Source organism: Amblyomma americanum, chromosome 5, assembly GCF_052857255.1.
Source record: "Amblyomma americanum isolate KBUSLIRL-KWMA chromosome 5, ASM5285725v1, whole genome shotgun sequence".
In the NCBI taxonomy this organism is placed as follows: Eukaryota; Metazoa; Arthropoda; class Arachnida; order Ixodida; family Ixodidae; genus Amblyomma; species Amblyomma americanum.
The window spans coordinates 42,158,516-42,179,944 of NC_135501.1; the positions used below are offsets into that span (position 1 = coordinate 42,158,516).

General features: G+C 47.3%; 1 long non-coding RNA gene across 1 annotated transcript; it reads right to left on the reverse strand.

Moving 5' to 3' along the window:
- Positions 1-157: 157 nt before the first annotated feature.
- Positions 158-19,989, reverse strand: LOC144132409 (uncharacterized). Its single transcript, XR_013314802.1, has 6 exons — positions 19,576-19,989; positions 10,353-10,521; positions 3,045-3,111; positions 2,418-2,822; positions 1,275-1,477; positions 158-727 (listed from the first exon to the last, which is right to left on the reverse strand). It is a non-coding gene; the product is annotated as an uncharacterized LOC144132409 (long non-coding RNA).
- Between the last annotated feature and the right edge of the window lie 1,440 nt (positions 19,990-21,429).

Below are 21,429 nucleotides of genomic sequence, written 5' to 3' on the forward strand. Positions count from 1 at the left end.
AAACCTAAAAACCTAAATAAAGCGCAGCCACCACTGGACTGGCTTAAAGGCACTCCACGAGTTGGTTGACTCCGCCTACCTACCGCGTTCAGTTCAAAAAAGGCGGGAGCCAGGACGTTTCATCCGATTTAATTAGGGCAATCGGCCGCACAGGATAATAATTCGAATTTTGTAAGAATGCCCGGAACGTGTAGACAGAGTTCCTGCGGGGAAAAGGCGAGTTCAGATTTCTCTTTAGTGCATCTTTAAGGGCGTTTCGAGGCCATATATGGCAACTCCACAGAAAAAAAAATATTTTCGAGTTTCTGTCTTGCAACAGCCCAATCTTCAGCAGAAAACTGCGCGGTCAATGATCAGGAACTGATCAGAAAAAACAACAAAATCGGTCCAGGATAAACCAGATAAATCCACCTGGCCAAGGACCTGATAGTAATACTCATGGCCATGGTCCAGCCTAAACACACCCATGCTGTCCTTCTTGAGGCAGTGCCCATCCCCCATATCGTCGGGAGTTTTTCCCTTCAAACTGTATGGGCACTTCACCTCAAGAAGGCCATGTGAAGGAATTTCGCACCGGTCGAAGAGTAGCCTGTCCGGTTAAGCTCCCAGCCATGGACACGTAGGGTCCGCGACCAATCCGCTCCGAAAGGCCTCGACATCATGGCCCCAGGCTTTCATCACAGCCACGTACCGCTGCACAGCCGGCTGCTCATTCGTAATGCCGTACCTGCATTAACAGCATAAAAAAGACAGGTACTTTCATCTCAAGAGGAACTTTCACCTAGAGCAGAGTTGGGTGTGCTTGCCTGGTCTACAGCAAATAAATAACCGTTCGCATTGTATTGTAGGGCAGTCGGCTAATCAAAAAATGAAGATAAAGGAAAGAACACATGATGTTCTGAACCTGACTTGGTGCATATCCACAGCAAGGAAGCAAATGTGGTGACACAATTTGGCCTCTTTTTGAGGAGGTCTATAAAGGCAACGTTTTCTTTTTTTCAGACGTCCACATATTTTGCTGAAATTATGGTGAGCTCTCCAGGCAACGTTCTGCATGCCATGTCATATGCTCCGCACTTGTTGGTATTCCTTCTTCATTTTTCTGAAGAGAAAAATTTTGACCTTTGGTCTTTCAAATAGTGAATTAATTTACCGCTTGTGGTCACCTGTTGAGCTATTCGACGTGCACATATGAGGCTTCACAGCACTATCCATGGCGCCATGTGTTGTTTGAAATTCATTGTCCGTAGTTAGTAAAATAAGACCTCACTTACTGAACAGCCCTGACACGGGAAAGGTCTTTGTCTGCAGTCAGGTTCTGCAGGCCTTTCTCTGTCCACGTAGGGCGCTTGACCACAACCCCAAATGATGAAGCAGTCAATCAATGGACGCGGGCTCTCTTCCACATCTCGCTGCCAGACTGCTGCCTCGTGTTCTTTTCGAGATCGATGGCCTCCTGGCTGGATACTTGCAAACCCTGGAAAGAAAACATATTTCAGGTAGTTACTGATATGACAGTTGTTCAGCTGTGTAACCTCTCACTCAGACTTACTTATATTCCCAAATTATGCATATTTTTAGTGCAACCAGGACAGGGACGCAAAGAACAGAAACAAACACGAGCGGTCGTGTTTGTCTCTGTTCTTTGTGCCCCTGTCCTGGTTGCGCTAAAAATATGTATAATTTGTCCCAAATCCAACTAGTCCAACATCTAACACTTTTAAAGTATATTATATTGGCAGTGCTGTTTGCTATGGCTCTACCACTTTGTGTAGATAGATTAAACATTTCTCCCAAAAAAGGGACTTTTTCAGGCCCATATTGCGCAAAGTGGTCTAGCAATCACAACTAAACACCACCGAGGCAGTAGCCTGTGTAAACAATTCGTTCAATATCTGAGTGACTATAATGATGCTTGAAGTGAAGGTTACTGCTCTTCAACGGAAATAATGAAATCGTTATAATGGACACCTGCTACATAAACTACCAGCTGCTAGTTGCTTTTGTGTGCTTTTTTGTCATTCATGGGTTACCATCTATTTTTATTTCTTTCAGCAGTTACGAAACAGACTGCTGTGCGGTTTGGGGAAGCTAGGTTTTCAACATGGAAGGTATGAAAGAAACAGCACGACACGGAAGCCACACTATAGTCGGATACAACTCAAGAAAAAAAACGGCACTTCCCCTCAAATGAACCCCTCCCCCTACGCACACAAGACAATGGTGTCGACCAATTTTCATTGCGCCACGGCCACTCCAATTAAGTCATTGTTAACTGCCTTCCATCTGCCACTTCTTGCGATGACATTGAGGGAATGCCACCTAGAGCGTACTTGGTCTCATTGAGTCATGCACGAAGTGGATCAGCAGGCCATTTAGTCGGTAATATCCAGCCTCCAGGTAAAACGGGCACATACCTTAAGGATGGCTGCTTCAGCGGCAGAGAAATCCCGATCTTGTAGATGCCACTTGCGACACTACTCAAACAATTGTGGTGTAGTCGGCATTTCTGCAGTGCCAGCATTTGTGCACACTATTCCTGGTGTCACATGAACTTCAAATCCATGTGGCACGAGAGCCATTAAATACTGCAAAGGACTGCCAACTGGTGTTGGCCCAATTTTTGAAGTCGTTTCAACAAGTTCAGTGCTTTCAAGGTGTCTTGAAAATGGCGAAGGACAAAGTTCACCAATGCTTTCCCCAAGTGTCCTTATTCTTGAAGAAAGGTCCTCAAAAGGCTGGGCGTGCTGTCTTGTGTCATAAAACCTGGTGCTGATCTGCTTTGAGAGGTCACCTTGTCGCACACTCCTCCAGTCCACAAACTGCAAAGGTAGCGGTGCAAGTTGGCTGCTACGAGGGCGCCTCCACTGCTGCGGCAGCTCGGTGCACGCTACCTTTGGTGGAGGTTCCTTATAGCCATTGCTCTTAAGTAGCGACACTAGCTTTAATGCAGCAACACTATGGCTACAAACTCCACAAGCACCAACTGGGCAATCGCATCTTGCAGACGCCACTGATCCACAGCTTTTTAAAGTAAAACACACCTCATAAGGCTTTGATGCCTTCTTCTGGCTCCGAAAACAAGTGCACTTGATATACACCTCATCAGGCCTGCAAAAAAAAGGAAAAATTTCATGTCAACCATTTAGAGGAATTTTTGACCACTGCATACTGATAGCAGCTTTTTGTACACTTTCCATTATAGCTCCATGCAACCTATTTGGTGAGCTATAGACATGACAAACAATTACATTCGCTTGAAACTGCATTACGATCCTGCTACTCTTGTATGGCAGCAACATGAGTATACGTTTGTAGCGAAAGCCTCGTTCGCCAGACAGCATGAAGCATGCTCTGAGTGTGCAGGTTCACCACAGACTTGATTCTCGACCAAGGAAAACTAATTCTGAAGGATGTGCGGAGTCAAAAAGAGAGAGATATATATCTCAAAGGGCAAAGCGGCTAGAGGTTTATGCTGCAGCGCGCCTCCCGTGACCGACGAGCGGCGCAAATGGGCGAGGCGTCTTGAGTTACCGAACACACGGCACCGGAGTGTCGCGTCGCTTCCCCCTTGCTTTCTCTACGCGCTTGTTCCAAGAGAACACAGAGCAGCCCACGCAGCACGCTTCAGTCATTGCCGCAGAACACTGTACAGACGCAGGCTTGTCTAGAGCGCCCGAACTGAGGCCCGCGAAGCTAGAAATGAGAAATTTAAAAGCAGGCGTTTTCAGGGGTGATCGCAGCACGCAACCGCTGCAGCATAGCCAAACAAAGCATAAAAAAGTGCAGTTCTCACACAAAGCAGCTGCGTTAAGATTTCTGGTTACTTGTGTAGCACACCGATCCTGAGCTCTGTAGACCAGCGTGCACACATCAACACGGCTTCAGACAACATAATGTACGAGGTCGCGTTCGTATCGCATTTTCGCCCAACATGACGCCCGAGTTCAAGTCTGTGCATTAAAAGTTGTTGAACACGCTACCCTTATATTGTTCCTAGTGAGGAGACATATATGCTGCGGTTAGCAACTAAATTTAAACGCGTTCTCTGCTACTTACGTGCAGCGCCGACACACTTCAGTGGTATGCACGGACGCAGCAGAAGCACCGTGAACGCGAATTTTTCCAAGTCCGCAAGAGAGGCACTAATACCATACCTGCAGGATGAGACGGCAACGCGCACTGTCGACGGATCGCAGGAAGTCTCGCATACCAGCTTGTAGCTTCGCTGAGAGGTGCGGCCGGACAGACCGCGCACACCGTGGTCATCACAATAGGAGTCCAAAAGCTTTTCCGAAAATCCGCCCGGGATGATGGTCAGGTCCTTCGACCACTGCAGATTTTCCGTAGTCGCTTTCACAAATGGAACCAAAGTATTGTAGACGCAACAAGGTTGAACTCTTGCAAATGCTGAGCAGAGCACCTGCGCGTGTTCTAGGTGCCCAAAATATGGCCACAGCGCTGACGGAAGTTGCTGATGATGATGCCTGCCAAGTTGCCAGACTGAATTTTCTAAAGGGTCTATTCTGTTAACATAAACTGAATTTAATCAAATTGAATACCTCTCATGCATGAGGGCTGCGAACTGTCTGGGGCATTAAATTTCAGATAAATCCTGAACAGGCGGCAGTGGCCTTCAGCCGCATTTTTAGAGTGTCGTTAGCTTCTCTTCCTACCCACGGTTGTAAAATTTATGGTCGATGTGAATACTTTCTTCCAACCGTGCTCAGGAGGCGCCCCATGCCCATGGGTGAGCGAAGCTGCCGGAGGCGTGTGCTTATCGGTCGCAGTGGCGGTGCTCCAGATAAGTTCCCAGAGCTTGAGACATTCAGTGTCGCCCTGCAGCTCGTCGCCTTCATGCTTTTGGTGGACCCGCGTTTGTCCCGGGATGTGACACTCATCGACGTGGTCACCATGAACGTGATCGGTCTATTTCCGTCCGGCAGCTCTGCGAAATTCCTTCTTCCGGCCACGTTGTACATGCGCGTAAGTGCAAAGCTTAGCCGTTGCTTGGTTCGGACAGACATAAGCTTGCAGATTCTGTTTCTCTTGAGGGCGCGCTCAGCTTCACGGTGAGTTGCGTGCAGACTCTTACGACGTTAAAGCCAAGCAACAAAACTGTATGTGTAACATTCATCGGGCATTTCACTGCGACATAGCTAATGGTACCGTATACTTTGTTGATACCTGGATTGGACACACATGCTTGAAGGCGTGCATGTCTATGCGCGACGGAGTGGCAGTAGTCATTTCTCTGTCTTTTACGGATGCTTTAAAAAAACACAACAGTTCCGCAGCCAAAATTTTGTTAGCGACCAATGCCGTTAACTCATTGATTATTATCGCGTATTTCAGGCCCCGGAGCGAAATCCAATTGGCCTATTTTCACCGTTAGAGCGATGAAAATGTATGGCGTCGATATCACGTGGTGAAGCGTCGCATTGAAGATTTTAGCCCAGATATGCTTATAAAATTCTGTTAAAATAAACTGAATTTAATGTAATTGAATACGTCTCTAATGCGTGAGGAGAGCGAACTTTCTGGGGCATTAAATTTCAGATTAAAAATGCGGCTGAAGGCCGCATTTTAACGACTTTAAAGTGCTTCAGGATGAGCGCTGCGCACAAACAGCTTTTGACACGTTGGAATGCTGCCTTCTCTTCTAACCCCATATCACTTACCTTGTACAAGGAGGCTAGTAGCATAGACATGTTCAGCAGAAACCTGTAGAAGGTAATTAAACCAAGGAAAGTACGCAGTTCTGGTACGTTTTGAGGCGAATGGGCTAGCTCAACTGCATTAAAATCATTTTCCACCGGGTTGCTGTCAGCCTGCTTGGATGCGGTGCCTTTATCGCTCTCGCTGAATCGCCTTGAAGCTTGATGCCACTTTCACTGAAACGCTGCTGCACTACCTGCAAATTCGAGTCATCGCCTTTCTTGTATGCTATCATTCAATCTTTTGTTGAAATATGGGTAGCGGTGACGCGATGCCGAACGGTAACCGATTGTAACAAAAAAAACTCTTGTCTTTGTTTATGACTGTCAGCATTCTACGGTCCTCGTCCAACGTGGTATCGTTTTAAGTGTCACGGATAACTAAAATGGGGAGCGCGGATGCTGTTCCGTATTGGAGTAACTGAGAATTGTGCTGGTGCCTTCCTGAATGATCCCTAGTGCTATTGAAGCCTCTTCGGCGTCTTCCACTTGGGCCGTGACAACCATAGCCGCTGCCCTGCGGGAGATGCTCACCGCGCTCACAGCGAAAGCGTTTTTGTCTGTAATGTGATAACGTTCCGCGTCAACATACACGGCACTGTCGTCCCCTCGACACTGTTTGCTTAAGTCTTTGCCTTGGCGCTCCTCTGGTTTTCGTGTTCTTGGAGATAGGTTTTACCCGAATGCACTCGCGCATCTCTGTTGGTAGAATCACCTGGCCTGAAGGGTCCTCGCCCTGTATGCTTAAGCTTCGCAAAATCTAGAGCCCCTTGTGTGTCTTCTGTTTCTTGGGGTCCACAACACCCCTGAATAGCTAATTGAGGCACAAATGACATTGCAAGAGAAGCGGCTCAGGCAGGTAATGGGGGTGGTACTGACTTGAACTGACATTGAAAACTGGTTTTGAAGTACGAAAACGGCGCAGTAGCTGTCTCACATATCTCGGCAGACACCCAAACCAAGCCGTAAGGAAGGGATAAAGGATTGAGTGAAAGAAGAAAGGAAGAAAGTGGTGCCGTAGTGGAAGCCTTCAGAATAAGTTCAACCACCTCGGGATCTTTAACATGCACTGACATCGCACAATACACGGGCTTCTAGAATTTCGCATCTGTCGAAATCCCACTAACGGCACTGGGTTCGAATCCGCGTCTTCCTGGTCAGCAGCCGAGCTCCATAAAAACTGAACCACCGCAGTGGCTTAACAGGATGTGTGCGGGTCGATGAAAGTAGCTTCTTTTAAGGAAGGAAGTACCAACTTCAAACGAAATTTAAAATTGATTTTCGAGGTAAGAGAATGGCGCAGTAGCTGTCTCGCATATCTCGGCGGACACACGAACCGCCCCGTAAGGAAGGGGTAAATGAGCAAATGAAAGAAGAAAAAGAAAGAGGTGCCATAGTGGATGCCTTCGGAATAAATTCGACCACTTGGTGATCTTTAACGTGCACTGGAATTGCACAATACACGGGCCACTAGAATTTCGCATCCGTCGAAATTCCACCACCGGCGCTGGGTTCGAACCCGCGTCTTTCTTGTCAGCAGCCGAGGTCCATAACCACTGAACCACCACGGCGGCTGAACAGGCTGTGTGCGAGTCGATGAAAGTAGTTTGTTTTAAGTAAAGTACGGACTTGAAATGAAATTTATTAATAATTAATAATATTAATTGGTTTTTGGGAAAGGAAATGGCGCAGTATCTGTCTCATATATCGTTGGACATCTGAACCGCGCCGTAAGGGAAGGGATAAAGGAGGGAGTGAAAGAAGAAAGGAAGAAGAGGTGCCGTAGTGGAGGGCTCCGGAATAATTTCGACCACCTGGGGATCTTTAATGTGCACTGACATCGCACAGCACACGGGCGCCTTAGCGTTTTTCCTCCATAAAAACGCAGCCGCCGCGGTCGGGTTCGAACCCGGGAACTTTAAAAGTGGTTTTAGAGGTAAGAAAATTGCGCAATAGCTGTCTCGCATATCTCGGTGGACACCCGAACCACGCCGTAAGGAAGGAATAAAGGAAGGAGTGAAAGAAGAAAGGAAGAAAGAGGTGCCATAGTGGAGAGCTCCGGAATAATTTCAACCATCTGGGGATCTTTAACGTGTACTGACATCGCACAATGCACGGTCCTCTAGAATTTTGCATCCATAGAAATTCCAACATCGTGGCCGGGCTCGAACCCGCGTTTTTCGGGTAAGCAGCAGAGCTCCATAAAAACTGAACCACCGCGGCGGCTGAACAGGCTGTGTGCGGGTCAATGAAAGTTGCTGTTTTAATCGGGGAAGTACTGACTTCAACTAAAAGTGAAAATTGGTTTTGAGGAAAGAAAATGGCCTAGCAGCTGTCTCACATATCTCGGTAGACACCCGAACCGCGCAGTAAGAAAGGGATAAGAAGGGATTGAAAGAAGTAAGGAAGGAAGAGGCGCCGTAGTGGAGGGCTCCGGAATAATTTCGACCACCTGGTGATTTTTAACGTGCACTGAAATCGCACAATACACGGGCGTCTAGAATTTCGCATCCATCGAAATTCGACCACCAGGGCCGGGATCGATTTGATTTGATATCTGATACGGATCCCATTTGAACCCAAGATATTAAACTTAATTTTGGAAATATAGCGGAGTGCTTGAAGCTTACTTGACCTCTGCCACAGATTGGCCCGTCATTGCACTGCCTCCGGGATCGGCCTGGTACATTATAGCGCGCGTCATTTCTATCCTATCTTTCAACTCTCCTACTTTCAGCACGGGGTAACGATTGTGGCTCAACTTCAGCCAGTGGGCAGGCATGCGCACTTTACTTTTCATTTTTCCGGCCAGCAACAGTAACCCGCGTCTTTCGGGTCAGCAGCCAAGCTCCATAACCACTCAGCCAGCGTGTCGGTGGAACAGGCTCTGTGCGGGTCGAAGAAAGTATCTTTTATTTATTATTTATTTATTTATTTCGAAGATACTGCCAGCCTTACTTGAGGCCTTAGGCAGGAGTGGGAAATAAGATAGAAACAAACATAACACAGCATAAAAAGCACTGCAAAAAATTTTTAGCACAGTTTTCGCATGAAAAAGTAGAAAAAAAATGTAGGCACATGAATGCTAATTGTAGACCATCGCTGTGATAGCGAAAATCACAACAAATAAATTAAACAGGTTATACTTCATCTGTTTCCAATAACAGATTTACATACCTATGTTTTTCTTTAGCGCGCTGCAGAATGACTCGGCCGATCGACTTTCCACTGTGTTTGGAGACAGCAAGTTCCAAACGCACTGACTTGACTCGAAATTGAAACTTACCCGCCATGGAGGCTCAGTGGTTAGGGCGCTCGGCTACTGATACGGAGTTGCCGGGTTTGAACCCGACCGCGGTGGCTGCGTTTTTATGGAGGCAAAACGCTAAGGCGCCCGTATGCTGTGCGATGTCAGTGCACGTTAGAGATCCCCAGGCGGTCGAAATTATTCCGGAGCACACCACTACGGCACCTCTTTCTTCCTTTCCTCTTTCACTCCCTCCTTTATTCCTTCGCTTACGGCGCGGTTCAGGCGTCCTACGGTATATGAGACAGATACTGCGCCGTTTCCTTTCCCCCAAAACCAATTATTATTATTATTTTTGAGGAATGGAAATAGTGCAGTAACTGTCCCACATATCTGGGTAGACACGTGAAACGCGCCGTAAGGAAGGAATAATGGAAGTGAACTAAGAGAGAGAGGTGCCGTAGGGCTCCGGAATAATTTTGACCACCTGGGGGTCTTTAACGTGCACTGACATAGCGCAGCACGTGGGCGCCTTTTGCGTTTCGCCTCCATCGAAACGCAGTCGGGTTCGATCCCGGGTAATTCGGCTCAGTAGCCGAGCGCTCCAACCCGCGAGCCATAGCGGAGGGCTACTGACTTGCGCCAACCACGAAATGAACAACTAAGCTTTGACATTACCAACAGCGGCACTTGGCGGTTGCCGGCAGTCCTCACTGCTGCAAAACTTTGAAATGCTTAATTGCCCATACTAAATGCTGCCGGCAGGCATCTCATCGTTTTGTCTGCGATCAAGGCTGCGACGAGCGCCGAGCACGCTTGTTACCTATTGCCACCGCCGAGTCATTTTAGTTCGTTTGGGCGCTAGTCAACACTATAAATAGTTTAGTTTAGAAGCCCATTTCTGCTGTCTCTCTGGCTGCCGTCGCCACAAACTGATAGTACCATGCCCGGTCTCTGGCGCTGATATTTCAACGAGGCGCTTAACTTCAAACATACGAGTCAAGCAATTACGATTACTCGAACAACCTGGAGAAAGCGTCGAGTCATCATCGCTTCTGAAGACTGCTCTGCTGGATTTTTAGGTCGACAACGAAGTGATACGGCCGTGTGCTGGCGGCTATAAACGAAAAAATTAAGAAAGGAACGAAGACAGAATCAAAGATTGATTCTTGGTAATATGCTGAGCGGCATTCCAACACTGTAGTTTTTTTTCCTGCATGCGAAGGCCGTGCAAACCCTTGAATTTGACGCTAGGTTTAGGTTTATAGCTCTGTTACCAATGGCTAAACGATCGCAAACGCAAATAGCTAGAGAAATTGGCTGTTCACGGTGGGCTGTACAGAGGTGCCTACGTGCGCACCGAGATGAAGACCCCATAGGAGACGCACCAATAGCAGGACGACCGCCGGTAACGGCTCCAGAAGATCTTGCCACAGTTGCTGCAGTCAGCTGCAAAGCAACGCTTAGCCTCGCTGGCGTCAAAAAGGAGCTGGGAATGGGTGTCCGCCGCCGGCTGAGTCAATCTGGCCTAAAAAGTCGTTTTGGATGCCAACGGCCCTGGATAAGCCAGAGAGAAAAACGAGCGATTGCAGTTTGCCCGCCAGCACATTTGTTGGGGCCTAGACGATTGGCGGCTCGTCGTGTTTTCTGACGAGTCAACATTTCTTAGCCGCTGGGACCACCAGCAACGCGTCTGGCAACATGCTGGGGGAACGTAACAAACACTGTTTATTCTATCAACACGTTGGAGCACCGCCGGCTTAACAAAGAAATGGGAAGACGCACAGAAACTAAATTCGCCGTGGACACAGGCGCATGACACAACATATCTTTCCCACGCATAATGCATCAGATTAGAACTGCAGCCAGCGATTCGAATAAGAATATATGCTACAAAATTTATAAAGTTTCGTATATTATAAATTCGAATGCATCGCTACAAGCACAGAATAGTCCGTTCAGTAAACGAGGGTTTTTTGTCCCCTTTTCTGGAAACCGAAGACAAGACAGCTGGCCTGTGTGTTCAGTCGTGCGCCCGCTCTTTGACCGCTTCGTTCTCTCCAGCCGCCTAAGGGGGTGGCAAAAAAGGGTCGATTCTTTTTTGTGAACTTATTGGCCTGGTCCCCTTCGTCTGTGTTCTGCCGCAGAACGACGACTACGCTTCAGCAGCGCAGGCTTCATTATACGATCGCCCATTCCATCTTGCTTTTCTTGCCTAGCCTGACGCACGCTACGTGTGGCTTTCACAGCGGGCGAATGTTTCCTTAGCGCATTGCCCCCGCGCTTGCTTCGCACATCCTTCGCACTCGCTTCACGTCGGGTCTTCTAATGTCGATCCAGATGCTTTGCTCTAGCAGGTCAGAATGCAAACCAAAATAAAAGACAAGCAGAATCGCTGTGGCATAAATGCTATAAGCGCGTGAGACATCTTGAATCTGCCGAAGAACGAGGGCAGCGACTACATGCGGATGCCCTTTCCTACGAAGAAAAACGAATGGCGAAGACTCCCGCGCAACGAGCTGCCGAAATACAGGATCGACAAGCTTCGGAAACCACAGAGCAGAAAGCCCTTCGACTGGAACTCGATTGCTTGGCTAAGGCAGCTCAACGGAAGCCGAAAGCGGACGTACAGCTGCAGCACGTCGTCTGTCGCCACGACAAACACCTTCAACCAGGATTTCCGGGACAATCCATTCTCCGTGTTCTCTGTGTTATCAACTCCGGCAAAAGCGGGACCTAACCCCAGTCACTACGAACGTGTTTGGCGGGTTAGGGAAACCTTTTCCAAGGTGAGGCATGTAAGTGGGTTTGGTGTGCTCACGATCTCTAAGGTGGCCACGAGACAAAAAAGGCTCCTTCATACTCTGCGAGTAATGGTTGCTATACCCTCAAAAATCTACAAATTTACTTTCGTTAAATCTAGTAGCACAACGGCTGATCTTCCCCCTAATTCCATTCATGCAGGTTTAGCCGACTCCTGTATAACTGTACAACTCTGTCCAGTACGGAATAAAGGGCCAATTTTCAATGTTCCGGTAAAGACGGAAAGCATGCTCAAAGCTTTGCCGCGTAAAATCAAGGACGATCATTCCACTGTGCATGGTAAACATTTAGCGGAAAATGGTTAGCGAAAGTTCGTACCTTTCCGACTTGGCTTCAAAAGACATACCGGAAATCTCAACAGAGTTCTGCGTAGCCTTACAGGGCATCAAAGGGACTAAACACTGCTATCGTGCATATAACGCATTTACAAAAAGCGCCAAATCGCCAATATTTTTGTTTCACTTTTGTTAGCGTCCTTGCCACCTCGATAGATATCCGTTCGTTCTTGATCTATTTTCCTAATTACAACTGCCACATACAAGAGGTGACGGTAATAAAAAAATTAGCTGCGGTTTAACTGCTGCTGACACTGTTTTGAGAGGGAAAGCTGTGGTGTATCTGACAACTAGACGTGGCTTGGCGTCTGTAACGTTGAGTGCGTTCTGGGCAATGCATAGGCAGCGCACCCACTCTGACACCCTGCAAGTTGCAGTTAAATTAATGGTTGATCGCGAGAGGTTGGTCCCCCCGATGAACGCTGTGGCCTATTGTTGCAGTGCTACGTGTCTGCCACAACGTTGTTAGGGTTAACGCATGCAGCCCACATCTCTCTCTCTCTAAACCACCTGCACGTACCTCAAAGCGCGAATGAGGCATCCATCCACTGACCGAGGGAGCCATTCGAGCGCCCTTCATCTCTCAAAAGCATTGGAGTCTAGTACGTTGTAAACGCCAACGCCAATGAACACAATACATTCCGAAGGCCGCGTTTCTACCACAGAATTGTCGAAGCCAAAATGTGCAGCGCACATCTATCACTTACGCCACGTAGCTTAAAGCGAGACTGTCCCAGTCGGCCAGTTATGCTCCTTTCCTTTGAATAGTTTTGGAGCGGGGCCCCCCGATGGCCAGTGAGTTAACTACTTCCTCTGCCTCGCGTATTGAGCTGGCGTGAAGGATTGTGGCGTTAACAAAGGGCTTACTTTCGAGTGACCATACATGCCACGCATGTTGCGTCGCGTCTGCCTGGCAGCATGTTCTTAGCTACTGGTTCAACTAATCTACTAGTGATGTCGACCGATAAATGCAATGTTGCACAAACCTCCTCAACAGAATTACGCGTCCCACAAAAGTGCGCGACAGGTGGGTAACTTGTTCCGTCTTATAGGCTTTGATTAGCTCTGCATCATCATCATCATCATCACCATCAGCCTGGCTACGCCCATTGCAGGGCAGACCTCTACCATGTCTCTTCAATTAACCCTGTTAGTTGCCAGCTGCATCCGCTCATCGCCAGGAAACTTAATCTCATCCGCACACCTAACTTTCTGCCGCGCCCTGCTACACTTGCTTTCCCTTGGAATCCAATCCGTTACCCTTAAGGACCAGCGGTTGTCTTCCCTTCGCATTACATGCCTTGCCCAAGCCCATTTCTTTCTGTTCATTTCGACTAGGATGCCATTAACCCGTGATCCCTCACTCACTCTGCCGCTTCCGGTCTCTTAACGTTACACCTATCATTTTTCTTTCCATGGCTCGCTGCGTTGTCCTTAACTTAAGCTGGACCCTTTTCGTTAGCCTCCATGTTTCTGCCCTTTAGATGAGTACCGGTAAGATACCGCTGCTGCACACTTTTCTCTTGAGGGGTGTAGGTAGACTGCCATCCATGATATGAGAGAACCTGCCATATGCGCTCCAGCCCATTCATATCCTTCTAGTTATTTCCCTCTCCTGATCCGGATCAGCTGTCACTACCTGCCCTAAGTAGACGTATTAATTTACCACTGCCAGCTCCTCCTTTTCAATTGTGAACTGCTGTTTCCTTGCTAGACTGTTGAACATTGCTTTGGGTTTTCTGCATGTTAATTTTTAGAACCAGCGTTATGCTCTGCCAGTCTAACTCATTGATAATAATTTGCAGTTCACGTCCTCAGTGACTCATCAAGGCAATGCCATCAGCCAATCGCGGATTATTTAGGTATTCTTCACTTATTCGTATTCCCAACGGTTCCCAATTCAGGCCTCGGAATAGCTCCTGTAAACATGCGGTGAATTGCATTGGCGAAATCGTGTCACCTTGCCTGACGCCCTTCATTGCTATGTTACCTATGCAGTTGCTATTTATAACATCCAGTGAAATAAGCTTCCATAAAGGCTTCCATAAGTTTCATAAAGAAAAGAGGAGATGCATGTGTCAGTGATGCATCGATTGCACTGTTCAACAGTGAGGTAGCCTTCCTCGATAAGACGATGTAAGTTCTGGCCTTGGTGGGCTGTTGATTGTCACATGCTGTACTCTTTAAGTTTGCGCTCCTCCCGTACCCTGTCTTGTGTGTGTGTGTGTTTAGCGAAACTGTCATGTCTGAAGAATGAAATAAATGAAATAATAGACAAAATGCAGACAGCTCAAGCAACAACAACAACGAAAGAAGTGCAGTAATTTATTGAACAGACAGGGAACTACAGCGAGTTTATTCCTGGTGACGCTCGCATGCTGAATCACCCATCGAGCTCAGTAAAAAGGACACCAGAATGAGTAAATTGGACGGCTGAACAGGAGGATGCATTTGTGACTGTGAAGTAAAAGATGGCAAAGCCACACATTCTGCTGGCTCAAACTCAGATTTGGATTGGATTACGAAACTTTTGTTGTACAACCGAAAGGGGAGACTTTTAGGCTTCCCGCCTAGACGACGGCTAAGAGGTCTTGAATCTTGGTGGCGGCTTCGGCCAGTCGGACGACTTCTAGTTGGATCTGTGATCTTGAGCAGAGTAGTGAAAATTCCCAATAATCGAGTTACTTTATTTTGGGACCCTTTGGAGTGGCAAGAGGGATTCCTAGAGGATATGACTAAGATAAGCTTTATTTTTACAGAGCTTGCAGCGATTTGAATCCGGACGCGGGTAATAGAGGCTGCACATAGCCGGCTTCGGAAATATGTTCGTTTGCAGGTGACGTCATGTGGTGGCATGGCTTTTGCTCAATGTTTTGTAGGCTTGGGGGCATCTAGCCTTACTGAGTATGTAGTGTTGTGTAACCGCACAAGACGATCCTTATCTGTGAAGTCCCTCGATACAACATCCAGCTCGGAAAGCGAGACCTCGAGAGAGTTCGTGGGCTGCTTCAATACCAGCTAGGGATGCATGTGTAAGGTGTTCAGATTACTTGAAATTTGAGATCATTTGTTGCGGTCCGCAGGATTCCGTTCGTCAACGCGTAGGTCCTCCCTCTGCCGGAGTTCGTCACTGCAACCTTGGATTCGCCTACTATAATTTCCGCATTCGTGCCCGCGATCACGAGCGCGGTGACAGCGTGCTCTGCAATTTCTGGGCAGCCCGGTGTGATTGAGGCACGCTTCTGAGATGTATTTCGGCGCTAGCTGCCGCTATCACCATTCACCTGTTCCCACAGTTAGCAGCGTCCACGTAGGCCACGTCTTCTTTCGAATAGTGTTTAAAACCTCTGCCCAGGGCTTCAGCCCGTCTCTCTGTGCGATCCCTATGTTGGACGGGATATATGTTCTTTTTTAAGCTTATCTACTTTTAGACCTTGCTGATTTCCATAATTTGTTCCCAGTTTCTCTAGGAACTCCCGAGCTACGACGATCTCCGACAGTATTTCGTGCTGCGAGATTTTTACGGTTTCCATAAATTCGTCCAGCGTGTTGTGAAGACCCTGTTCTAGCAGCATTTCGGTGGGGTTTCAATCAATTCAATCAATCAATCTTTATTTGCATTTTTAGTACAAATAAAAATGCAGGGAGTGGGGACAAAAAGCTGCTCTAAGGCAAGCTTGACTGGGTCCCCACCCCCTTTACATGGCAGTTTGTGCAGCAGTTATGCATGAAATGTTGAATGTTTAAAAGAGAACAATTCACAGCACATGCGATTTTCGCGCAGGAAATGAATAATGTTACAAATGCAGTCTTGTTACAATATAAAAAATACAACAAAAATGCAACAAACACTCGCGTGTTAGCAGACCTGAAAAATGACAATGTTAATAAACAAACTCGCCTGAATATAAGGGAAAAGAAATAGTAAAGACAAATACACACAACTACAGTACTCTGAGATGAAATGAAGTGTTACAAAAAGCTCTGTTTTTGGTTATGAAGATGGGGCAGCCCCAGCGCTCCCTTGAGAAATTAGATTTGTTTCTTTCATTCTGCATCGCCTGTTGGCGACACTACGGATGAGTCGCAATTTCTGCAGCCCGCAGAGATAAAAAGTGGTTTTTAAGGAAAGGAAACACCTGCCGCGGTGGCTCAGTGGTTAGGGCACTCGACCACTGATCCGGAGTTCCCGGGTTCGAACTCGACCGCGGCGGCTGCGTTTTTATGGAGGAAAAACGATAAGGCACCCGTGTGCTGGTCTCCTCACCTCTTTCATTTCATTTCTCCATTCTGCCTGCTGTCCTTTATTTCCGCTGCCCCAGCTCAGGTGCTTCAGTATCGATGGCAGATGCCGGGGCTAGCAAGAATCTTTTCCGTCCTTTTTACTATTATTTTTAATAAAACCACTACCACCACCAGCACCACCCGTGTGCTCTGCGATGTCAGTGCACGTCTTTCTTCCTTTCTTCTTTCACTCCCTCCTTTATCCCTTTACTTACGGCGCGGTTCAGGTGTTCAATGATATATGAGACAGATACTGCGCCATTTCCGTTCCCCCAAAACTTATTATTATTATTATTATTATTAAGGAAAGGAAATGGCACAGTATCTGTCTCACATATCTCAGTGGACACCCGAACTAAGCCGTAAGGAAAGGCATAAACGAGGAAGTGAAAGAAGAAACGAAGAAATGAAATTACCTGATTGTGTTCTCATTTAAATCGTTGATCTAAATGTGTAGCCTTAGAACTACAATCATGTCCACTTTCCAAATATCCTGTCCTTGAGGTTTCAGTGAGGTTTGTGGGGAATCTGGTTTAAATCTGCTTTTTGGATGGTATTGCAGCATTTCCGAATTTTGCGGGGAGCATCCGAGTCCCGTGTAGTTCACATAATTTTTGAATTCTTGGACGACTGTTTGGAGAGTTACCTCCGTTGGCCATAACTTCCTTTTGCCATCCACGTGGTGATGTGGTTTGCATACATGCAATGATTTACCTTCTCTGTCGCGGCAGTTTGCCTGGGATTCCAATCATGGTCACGTTGAATAGAAGCGGAGACAGAACAGAACCCTGTGGGTTTCCCTTGTTGCCTAGACCTGTGTCTTCTGATTTATTCTCCCGAAGTGAATTTGCGCAACTGCATCGAAAAGGAAATTTCTGACGTAGTTGTAGGCTTTCTATCCTACTTCTAAGCGTCCTTGCTTGTCTAGGACCACCTTGTGCGTGACGTTGTCGAAGGCCCTCGCCAGGCTCAGACCCAGGATGACCTTCGTGTCCTGCGTGTCGGCTTCTATAGTTTTTGATGCTTTAATTGTAGCATTGAGTCCTGCTTGGAGAGGTGGGCCCTGAAACCCACCTTAGAGCTGGGTTAGAGGTTGTCCTCCATTTAGTTGTTAAGACGGGTCTGCACAAAGTGCTTCATTAATTTTCCGGTACTTGAGGTTTAGGATATAGGTCTGGGATTCTCGACCAAAAGGGGTTTTTCAGGCTTCGGAATCACGACAACCTTGGCCGTCTCCACTCTTTAGGGATTTGGCCCGCCTCCCAGCATTTCTGCATTAAGGCAGTGAGTGCGGTTAGATTTATCGTCTAGATTTCTGAGTATTTTGTTGCGCACCCCATCTGGTTCCGGTGCCGACTTTGTATTGTCTAGCGAGTGCGGCTCGCTCTTCGGATTCGCTAATGGGCCCCTCCAAGTGGGCGTTGAGCGTTCCGTCTTAATTCGGGAGGGACACCTTGGCGGTGCCTCCTATATACTTGGTCTTAATGTTATGGAGAAGGTCTTGCTCTGCACCATCATATTTATGCTGAATCTCCTGCAGATTTGGTCACTGGGCCCTCTTGCAGCCGTCGGAGACTAGGAGGTATCTCAGTAGACTCCACGTCCTTAGCAGACCTATATTTCCTTCCATTTTGTCCCACATTGTTTCCCAGTTTTGTCTAAAGAACTGAAACGCGTAGTCGTCTATCTCTTTGTTGTGCCTTGCTATCCTTCTTCTAAGGTTACGATTCCACTTCTGTCTTTAAGCCTCTTTTTCATGCTGATTTTGGCTTCCGAGATGTGAAAGAGGCGGCTGTCTATCTTTTCCAATACCGACTCTTCTTCTATAGTCTTAGTTGCTTTGCGGCTATCCGTTTAGGATTTTTTAATTAACCAATTCCTACGTGTTCTTTATATAATAGCCATCTTTTTTTACCGGTTTTAACGAAAGCGTCCCATTCGACGAGCGATCGGGGCTGGGATCTTCGTCTACCCCGTTCGGCGGTAATTACCGTTTCCAGAATAAAGTGATCGCTCCCTATCATTTCCTAGGTGTCAGTGTAGGTTGCTTTGCTGACGTTTTTAAAGAAGGCCAGGCCGGGAGACGTGCGCAAGCTGGCGTTATTTGCCGTACTAATTATTAGACTTTGGGGGTCCGTGAGCAAGGTGAATCTTTCTTGCTGCATAACCAGTCAGAGCTTTCTATCCTTGATGCGTTCTCTTTGGTGCCCCCAAGCAGCGTGTTGAGCGTTCAGATCTCCCATTACCAGCACTGCTTGCTTTTCTGCGATGCGTAGAGTTATTTGAAGGAGAGATCCGAAACGGAGCTTACTTTGTTTTGGACTGATATATATGTTCAGTGCGAATAGGCTGGTGTGCGTTTTTTTTAGTGTGGATGAGTTCTATAAAAGTATGGTCTACGTGATTTATCCCCGTGTCGTTCATAATTATCGCTATGTTCCTTTTGACGAGAGTGGTAACGCCCGCCTTCACGACAAAGGCGCTTAGAGCCTGGTATCCTGATAATTTGTCTTCCGCTCAGTTTCTTGAAGAGCAACCACGTCTGGGCAGTCTTTACTTACCAGAGCTGTTAATGAATCACTTGCACGCGACGATACCCACGACAGGTCTACTACCATAGCGTATGTCTATTATCTTTTGTTTGTCCGGCCATTTTGGAGTTGTTGAGCAGCTGTCATAATTGCGTCGGACTTATTTTCTGCGGATAGCTGCCACGAATTAATGCTCAGCAGCTCGTATTAGTGCCTTTGAGTTTCCACCGTTAACCCCTGAATGGATACCATCATGGATTGAATTTGTGCTTGAATTTTGTGGTCTAGGGGCAGAATTTCGGTGTGAATTTCGTTTTAGAATCTTTTTCATATATACCTCCGCTAACGTGAGCTCAGGTTGCGTGTTTTTGCATGTTTTGCTTTTTGTAGGCGGGAGAAGCGAAGGTTCTACCGTCATGGTTTTAGCGTAATTATTCACCGCCGGCCTCGGGTCCTGTATTAGCTTAGGTTTTTCACGTTCGATGTCCTGTCATTCTGAATTCAGAATTTTTTGTCTGTAATTGTTCTGTATTTTTAGTGAGTTTTTTTTTACAGCGTCTGTAAGACTGTACTATCTTCCTTAATTAGGATAACTCCACTGCCCCCTTGTGGTTCTTATTTTGGGAGTCTGAGCTCACCTCTGTCTGCTCGATTGCCGTCTTGTTCTTGACTGAAGACGCTGATGGCGATCGCCCTCGGGGTCAGAACTTGCCCTGGAGTTTGACCTGGCCCTAGATCCGGAGCTTGCTTTGGAGCCGGAACGGCCCCGTGATGCGAGAACTGGGAAGAAGTCCGGGCGGCCATGGTAGCCCTCATCCTCCGTGATCCTAGAGCAGCTCTGCGATCGGATGTATTCAGTGATGGATCTTGTCCTGCTTCTTCTTTTCCCATTGGCGGTCGTTGATCAAATACTTAGTCCTGTAGATCTCACGACACTAGCTGCTCAGTTCATGTCCCTTGGCACAGAGTGCGCACTTAGATTCACACGTGTGGTCTTTTGACGAATTGTCCATGCCGCATTCTCGACACCTGACTTCTCCCGGATTTGGACACCCGTTAGCGCGATGACTGAGCTGGCCGCACGTGACAGAGACTTGGTACTTCTTCGCTGTAACTGGCACAGAAGTGGGGGGGGGGGGGGGGGTGCTCACGTAGTGGATGCACTAGGTTACCTTCTCATCTTCAAACAGCAGCAGAATCGATCTTGATTCCTTTCCTATTCTTCTAGCCCCCAAAATCTTAGGGTTGCACTTGCTGATTAAGTTGCCGCGAACGCGTTCAAACGCATTCATCCCATTTCGCACCTCGCGGCGACGCGCGATGCCGCGCTTTCATGCGAAACCTGGCACAAGACGTCACGTCTTGCAAGTGACGTCAGCAGCCGGGGGTTATCGGTTCGCCGCGCCAAATTCTTTCGGACGTCCCGAAGCTACCACACCCGTGGCCACTGCACGCGTGCCGGCAGCCGGCGGAGGTAGCGTAGGGGCCGACTCGGTGGTGCCAGCGGAGGAGCGCCGCCGTTTTGGCGTGCGAGAATTGACAAGAGGAGAGGGAAAATTCCGAAGATGCGGAAGTTCAAAATTTTGCGGCATATAATTGGTCTTGCACAAAACGCATTAAAAAAAATCTTGCGGCAGGATATATGTGGAGCAGCGTCCTTTAATATCCCACACATCCTGCAACTTTATTGCGAGTCTCTTTCTGAGGCCCTTTAATTCCGCCGGAGACATCGAAAATTTGCGAAGCTCATGTGAGACACGTCCGCACCCCTCGGCAGCGCCAGCGTCCTCCCTCCAACTTACAGAAAGAGATTATTGCCTGCACCGATGCACCCGACAGAGCTTTAGGACCGTTAAAAAAAGAGATTTCAACGTTACATCCAATATTTTATGCCAGCAAAAGATTATCGAACGCAGAAAGAAATTACTTCACGGTTGAAAAACAGGCTTTTGCTGTGGCGTGGGCTGTAAAAAAATTTCAGATCTATCTCTATTGGTGGCTATTTGAAGTGGAAACTGATCATCAAGCGCTTTAATATCTAATGTCAATATGAGCAACAGTAGTATTATGAAACGGAGTGTGGCCGTACAATACCACAAATTTATGGTGGAATATAATAAAACCAAAGACAATGTTGAAGCCGATTGTATCAACAGTGCGAACTAGGCATAGAGTGCGTTTTATTTTAATTTTGCTCTTGTTTGGTCAAGTAGTTAGATGTGTTGGTCTGGCGGTAGTGTGTTCATAATGATGCAGTGTGGAGGATTGCACTGTTTTGAAGTTTTTCGTATTTCGGGGCAACGTATGTGTTTTGTGCCTGTGGTGTGCCGCGGGTTTGTCGGAAACAATTGCAATGTTGTTGGATAAGCACGTCGAGTGCGGTTTGGAGGATGACCACAAAAGTCCGCTTACCGTCGGTAATAAGACAATAGGAAGAATGCGGAGCTTCCTTCAGAACAAAAATCCCGTGGAAGGAGGCCTTCCTCACTTAT